Consider the following 8041-nt stretch of genomic DNA (forward strand, 5'->3'; position numbering starts at 1 on the left):
GACTAATGTTTGTCTGTCACTCTAACGAAATACTAGGAAACAACTGAGGTAGGCTGATTATGTGTTTTTATGAATTTACAGATGGGGAAAGTGAAGAGCTTAAACCCTGGTTTCTGGTGCCAAATTAGGTCCCTTTTTTTGTGTGTGTGTGCTTGTTTTTAATTTTTATACAATTTTTAAATTTTACTTTCCATTTACAGTTATCACAAGATATTAACTGTATTCCCTGTGCTGTACAATACATCCTTGAGCCCATCTTACACCCAAGAGTCTGTGTCTCCCTCCCCCACCCCTATACTTCCCCTCCCCCATCTCTCCACTGAGAACCACTAGTTGGTTCTCTATATCTGTGAGTCTGCTTGTACATTCACTAGTTTGTTGTATTTTTTAGATTTCTAGGTCCCTTTTTTAATCCAAGTTGTTGCTTTCTCTGTGTAGTTCCAGATTGGATGTTATGCTTCATTTTTTTGCACTGAAATTTCAGCTTCTACTTCAATTTAAGAACAGTCTCCCCGGCGCATAGTAACAACCAATGTATTCATGGCAGAAAATAATTTTGAAGGTAGACTCAGAGGGTTTCAAGGTCAGAGAAGACCTTAAAGGTAATTTTTATAAAGATGCTTTGATGCTGAATCTTGTCTTTAACACTCTCATCCAGTGCTCAACCACTATTTGGATACCTCCAAGGTTGGAGACCTCTATACCACTGGAAAGAGCCCAGTTCATCTTTGGGTAGTTTTGAAGAGAAAGCTCTTTATTGTTTCAAAACTGTCCCTTTGTAACGTGGATCTAATGATCTGTTTTTTTTTTCAAGGAGCTATTCACCAGTAGCATTGTAACTATTTCAGCTTGTGTGCCTGAATCTTTTTCTTTAGGTCAATAGCAATAACAAAGAGTAACAATAAATCTCCACTGTTTGTTATGGGTCTGCTCTAGGTCAGACCCTGCAAGGCCCCCTTGTATATACATTATCTGGGTGTCTGGTGTATATGTTATCATCCACCATGCGTGTAGTAGGCATTTTGAATATAAGGAGAATAACAGCTAATTGTTTTGAGTATTTATGGTGAGCCAGATACTGGCAGTACTTTAAATATGTTAATTAAATCACACAGCAATTCCAAGAGGTAGAGACTACTTGTTTTCCTAATTTTCCAGATGAAGTAACTGAGGCAGTGAGATTTCCCTGGGTCACACAGGAAGTGTCAGCTTTGGGTCTTAGCTATTATATGAACTGCCTCTCAGAAAAGCACAAAAGGTTAAAAAGGGCACACTGCCAGCCCATATGGAGCATCTAGGCTGTAGGAGAGAGGGAAACAGAAAACAGATGCCTTCAATGTGAGGCGATAAAGAGAATATGCCAGGCGAGTGGGGAGTACAGAGAACAGACACCTATTCTGACCCAAGGGGAAGTCCAGGAGGGCTTCCTGGACGAGAGGGCTTAGAAGAATAAGTAGGCTAGTAGTGCTCAGGAGGAGGTGAGCTGGGCGAAGAGCACTGGGACAGAGGGCACAGCAGGAACAAAAGAACAGAGGTGAGAGACAGTGGAGTGTGTACAAGGAAGTGTGCTCTGGTCTGAATAGCTGTGTCCCCCTAAAATCCAGATGTTGAAATCCTAACCCCTAAAGATGATAATAGGAGGTGGGGCCTTGGGGAAGTGATTAGGTCTTAAGGGTGGACCCCTCATGAATGGGATGGTGCTCTTTTAAAAGAGATCCCACAGAGCTCCCTCTCCACTTCCATCCTGTGAGTGTTCCAGGAAAATTGGATGCGAGGGGATGGTCACGTCCCAGGTCTTGGGTGAGTCCCTGGGACGGGTCACCAAGTGAGAGTCCTTGGAAAGAATCCAAGAGAGTGAGCCATAGTAAAGTGAAAGCAGGTTTACTGAGAGAGATACACATTCCATAGGCAGAAGTGGTCTGTCTCAGAAGGCGAGAGTGGTCCCAGGGTGTCGGGTCATCTGGAAAAGTGGGGTTGTTAGTGTTTATGGGCTGGGTAATTTCACAGGCTAAGTGGGAGGATTATTCCAACTATTCCAGAGAAGGGGCAGGGGTTTCCAGGAACTGGGCCACTGCCCACGTTTTGACCTTTTATGGTCAGCCTTGGAACTGTCATGGCGACTGTGAGTGTGTCACTTAGCATATGCAAATATATTACAATGAGCGTATAATGAGGCTCAAGGTCTTCTGGAAGTCGAATCTTCCACCTTCTTGGGCCTAATTGGTTCTAACCAGTTTATGTCCTGTACTCCACGGCTGAAGGTTGTGCCCTGCCCCCTTCCCTGCTCTCTCATGAGGACACAGAAGGTGCTGGCTAAGACAGCAGGAGGAACTTTACCAGAACAGCAACTTCATCTTGACTTCCCAGTCTCCAGAACTGTGAGCCCTAAGTTTCTGTTGTTTCTAAGACACCCAGTCTGTGGTATTTTGTGATAGCAGCCCCAATGGACTCAGACAAAGGGTAGGGGTCTGGGAGGCTAGAGGCTGCTGTGAAGCCAGGAAGTACAACTGAGTCACAGTGGATGTTTTCCATCAGTGTAAACAAAATTTGCATCACATTTTAAATGTAATTAGCGAGGTTATTATTTAAGGACAGGCTTTCTGGAAAGAAAATATTTACACCATGAGAAATCCAGATCCACACATTTTATGTTTTTTTAAAGTAGATGAACGCAGTTACCACCGTCTTTTGTCAGCATCATTTGCTTCCCAGGACATGTGTCCTAAGCTCCCACAAGAGGACGGTGTGTTTATTTGTCCTACCGCAATGCCGCTCTTTCCATGGGGGAGTTCATCCCTCCCACGTGTGGCTTCCAAGTCCGGCAAACACATTAACAGATGAATAGAAAGCCCAGATGGTGACGTAGAAGTCCTTCTTTGCTTATCATTTATCTGAATGTTATATAGGTTGGATTCACACTCATTCTCAGATAAAAACCAAATATTGCCACTTAACATCCTCGGTATATTTATTTTTTAAACCCAGAGGTATACACAAGACATCTAACTAGAAAAAATCCAGTTTTATCCATGTTAGCTGGAAATGTTAATCTGCATAACTAAAGGAAGCCAGGTGGTCAGCGGCCCTCACATCCACAGCACGATTTTGCTCAACAATAACAAGTTGTATACGAATCCGTTTCCATGGTTTGTTCATTGCAGCCGCTTTGCAGGTGGCGGAGGAGTCGCAGCTTGTCTCTGCATGTTAAGGGGTGAGAATGTCACATTTCCCCACAACACGTTATAGACTAGTGTTTCATACATATGAGGCTCTTTGTCTAAGAGGGGAGTTTTATCCTGACAGGTTAAGATCCTGACCAAAGATGGTCCTGACCTTACTATTTTGTCTTCTCTCTTTTCAGTTTCAACTGCCTTTTGTTTTTCCTGCAAGAAACATTTCTCTCAAGTGCCTGCAGGACACTGATGAATTCCTTTCTGATCTGAATTCAGTGGAACCCAAAGAATATGCTCAAAGAAGTAAGTAGGTTTTTCCTAACCCATTGGGTAGGTGGACACAGGGCAGATAAGTTTGGGCTAGGGGCTAGAAAAACTCCCAAGAAGTAAAAACCCAGAACCAAATAGGAAAGAGAAGATGATCCTCAATTTATAAATTGCTCCAGGAATCAAGGAGGGAGGAGGAATTTTTACTGCAGAAGGCAATAGAGGGGGTGGTATTCTAGCCAGAAGGAATCTCGTGAGGACCAATCTCTTAATAAGACGAGGATTACTTGTAAACTGTATGATTTACTATGTTTACTATTCTGAAGTTGATAACATTTCACTGTCATAGGGGATGGCTTGGTTTATTTCTTTTTCTAGACATTTAGTCTGCTTTTGGTAAAGAATTGCTTCATTATTCAGGAAACAGGTCTTGCCCATTATATGTTGGATAGTAGATTCTGAGGAGCATTCTGGTGACTGCATTGGCTCAAGCTGGAAGAAGTTCAATGGTAGCCAGGTCTCTTTGCACATGATATGGATGGACATCAGGCTGCTGTAATTATTTTTGTTAGTTTCCCAAAATTATTTTCACAAATAAAGGGGCATATATTGGTATCTTCCTGAAGGAAAGGGGCAGGCAATCAGATTCATTTTCAGTGGGATAACCTCTCTAGGAGAATGATTCACTGTTGATGCTGATGTAAACCACTAACAAGGAAAAATGTAAAAACTCACTCTTTCCAAAGCCAGAAACACTATCATAGCAATTTCCATTTCTGTTTTGTACGCATGACTAGTTTATTTTGTATTGGAAAACCTTTAGTAGCATAATATACATTATAAAGAGAAAACAAAAGTTTTGATCTAATGTTGAGTCATTCAAAATGGCACATGGTTTGAAGCAAGTGCCATTCTACACTGAATTATATGTCCTGATAGTTAATGAAACGGTAGGGAGATGTGAATCCAATGGATTCAGTAACCACCTTCAAGTTGTAGTTTGGAATTGATTACGTTTTGCTACAACGTTTGGTGATGTTTGACAGGGAACATTCTGACAAACCCAGGCCAAATAAGCTGGCCAAGAAAATCCAGAAGGGTGTGCAACGACTTCTGGTGATGCGGTGGTGGTACCTACCGTCATCATTAGTCACAGCCTTGTTGATGCTTTATTTGTCTTATAAGTTACTCTAGTCATGTACCAACGATGTTTCATCTGTAGGCATCTGAAAGTTGAAATTCTTTTTTTTTTTTTTAGTTAAAAATATTTCCCTGTGTTGAATGGTCCAAGAAAGAATTGAATGATGTACATAAGTGGATAGATGACAGTAACTTAATTTAACAGATGAATGCTACTATCTGGTGTTTTAACTGATTTTCTTTCTAACGCACCCCAGAAACACTTGACATCGTTGCTTTGACATTTTGCCTGAGATTTTTGAGCGCAGAACGTAGTTCTGACCTTTGTTCTCAGCATGGTTTTCCTGGCAGTCATGTGGATGCAAAACTATGAGTCGATATTTAGAGAGTACTTTTACATGGCAGGTACTGTCCCCAGCCCTATGCAAGAGTTGTCTCCCTTAGGCCTAATGCACCCCACCACCATGGGGAGGGTGTTATTATCACCTCTATTTTATAAATGAACCACGAAGTTGTGAAGTATCTTGCCGAAATAAGTGGTGCAGATAGGATTTCAGCCCAGATCATCTGATTCCCGAGCCTGCATTTTCAATCACTGCCTAAAGAAGCAGCCACCAGAGAAACAAGACAAAAAAAATAGTCATCAGCAAAAAAAGGAACGAAGCAGAGACACATGTATCAATATGGAGGGAATATACTTAAGTAACATCAAGAAAAAAAAGTTGTAGAAGAATATATATAGTATGTAAAGTTTAAAAGATGCAAATTAAGGTGCTCTACTTCTTTGGGAGACCTATGTACGTAGTACAAATGGAAAGAAATTCATGAGAATGATAACCTCCAAATTCAGTTAGAGGTTGCCTTGCAGTGGGCATGGTGAGGGTGCAGATGTAATTGGGGACCCACCAGATCTCAAACGATGGGTCAAGTTGTGTTTTCTTAAGCTGGGTGATTGAAACATAGGTGTTTCTTACTGTTTCTCTTTATGCCTTTTTAAGATATGAAATGTTGCATAATAATGTTTCAAAACTCCATCCCCAATCCAAAACACAGAGATGACAATAGGAGAACCTCGGAATATGGGTGGGGTCTGAGGAATAAAGTGGAGAGAAAGTGTTCTTGAAATTCAGGTTGACATGTTTTTGCACAAGGAAATTGGCATCGTTGCAGCTCAGGAGCAGGGAGAGAGCCTGATATTAGAGCCTGAGACAGACACTCAGTCTGGCAGTGGGAGGACGGATTAAGCAGCCTAGAGCTTATGAGAAGGAAGAGTATAGTAATACACCTCCAAAGTGAAGTTTCCGTGCGTCCTTCCCACCATCCTTCTGCATTCACTGTCACGCCCACCATCTTAACGGGAACAGAGTCCATCAAACAGTATTTGTATGCTTTAATCTTGCCACGCTCTTGGGTGCCTGTCTGATTTTATCCCTTCCTTCATTGCTGAAGTCCTCAGGCCAGTGTTCTGGCCCCTCTGCTTCTTTTTTTTTTTTTTTTTTTTTTGTGGTACGCGGGCCTCTCACTGTTGTGGCCTCTCCCGTTGCGGAGCACAGGCTCCGGACGCGCAGGCTCAGCGGCCATGGCTCACGGGCCCAGCCGCTCCGCGGCATGTGGGATCTTCCCGGACCGGGGCACGAACCCGTGTCCCCTGCATCGGCAGGCGGACTCTCAACCACTGTGCCAACAGGGAAGCCCTGGCGCCTCTGCTTCTGATTTTGTTTTGTTTTTACACTCCATAATCCACAGAAATCTACACTGAATCCCTTATTATATATAAAAATTGCAGCCTAAAAGATCTCTGTAACCAAGTAGATACAACTTACATTATCAAGAAGAGAAAAATTAGATTGAAAACTATTGAGCATCTAGAAAATAAAATATTATGAACTAAAAATAATGCCTTTGAAAAATATTTAATGGTATGGAAGATAATCTTAGTATATTATTAAGGAAAACAATCAGGATACAAAACGATATATATAATATAATACCTTTTTTGGAAAACATATAGAGATAACTGTGTGTATATATGTAATATATATATATATTTATACATAAACATATATTTATAGAGACCGAGAGAGAGAGAGGTGCCATGTCTCTTTTGTAGAGAGAGATTGTCTGTCTTGTTTTCCTTTGCAAACTCAAAACCTAGCACGGTGCCTGGAACTCAGAGTGTGTATTAGGTGTATACCACATCAATCACATATATATAAATGAATGATTAATAAAAGACTATGAAAACATTCAAAAAAAATCTCTGGCATCCTCCCTCCTGATTAATCATTTTTTTCTCTCAATTTTCTTTCTCCTTGACCACTGTGGTATTCACTTCCTTCTTAAAACTCATCTGTTTCTGATTCAGGGATGGTCTTTCCTGATGGGGATCCTTCTTCTCTCTCCTGCCCTTTCTCTCTCTACCTGATCGCCTGTACCTTCCCACCTGTTCCTTTCCTCATTGTACATTTCTTGTAAACAAATCACATTTTAGAGACAAGGTGTTGGCCCACAGACGTCGTGTTGGGCTGGCAGTCCTGATGCCTGGGCTCTCATCCCGTTTAGGCCGATAGTCGGCTGTGCGGTTGGCCCTACCCAAGCCATGTCACTTTGCTGAACAAGTTTCCTCACCTATGAAGTGGAGAGGCTGTGTTTCCCAAAGTCTGAAAATCTACAGCAGCTTAAAACATGTTCTAATTCCTGCACCCACCAATCTGCTCCAGCCGGGGTTAAATGTCCAATCTGGCTGTCCAACACAGTGACTTTTAAGGGTTGAATCACATAAATTAACAATTGAGTAAATTATGTTAAGAGCAAAAGGAATGAATACCCCAAACTCACCACTTCCTAACTGTTGTAGGCACTTGACCATCATCTGTACTCTTGAACTGAGTCTGTGTGGTGGAAATGCATTGCTGTGCTACCGCACATCATCCTTTAAGCTCAAGTTCAGGGATCAGGCTGGGAGCTTGAAGTCAGCTGTGGTAGAAGTATATTCACCACACAAGTCAGCAGTCACTGTAGGTCAGGGCTTGATGTTTTGTTGACTGTCTAGGCTTCAGAAGTTGATGGAGAAAATGTTACAAATTAAAATAAAACTTAAACGTGTTATGTCTACAGCCTTTGCATTATAAATAGCACCCCAAAACTGTTATTCAGCAAAAACATTGCTCACATCATGGACAAATGAGTGAAGTTCTGACATACATCTTTCTGGCTTCACATCCGTATTACTCATTAAGGTGGACAAAAATATCACCCAACGTTTATGTGGGGATGACACTCACTGGTGTCATAGGTAAAATCATAGGTTGGCTACAGATATGAGAGTTTGGCAAAAATTAGTGAACGCATTCTGTGAGAATCAGTTGGCTATATGTGGAATTTATAACAAGGAATATTATTGATTTAATTATTATTTGTAATCTGTGCGTGTTATGGGCTGAATTGCATTCCTCCCAAGT

At 41.5% G+C, this 8041-nt stretch overlaps 1 long non-coding RNA gene across 1 annotated transcript; it reads right to left on the reverse strand.

Moving 5' to 3' along the window:
• Positions 1-2577: 2577 nt before the first annotated feature.
• Positions 2578-7767, reverse strand: LOC149747651 (uncharacterized). Its single transcript, XR_016387649.1, has 3 exons — positions 7419-7767; positions 5067-5179; positions 2578-3197 (listed from the first exon to the last, which is right to left on the reverse strand). It is a non-coding gene; the product is annotated as an uncharacterized LOC149747651 (long non-coding RNA).
• Between the last annotated feature and the right edge of the window lie 274 nt (positions 7768-8041).

This window comes from Delphinapterus leucas, chromosome 14 (assembly GCF_059928025.1).
Source record: "Delphinapterus leucas isolate spDelLeu-1000000601 "Yukka" chromosome 14, BTC_Dleu_Yukka2, whole genome shotgun sequence".
Classification (NCBI taxonomy): domain Eukaryota; kingdom Metazoa; phylum Chordata; class Mammalia; order Artiodactyla; family Monodontidae; genus Delphinapterus; species Delphinapterus leucas.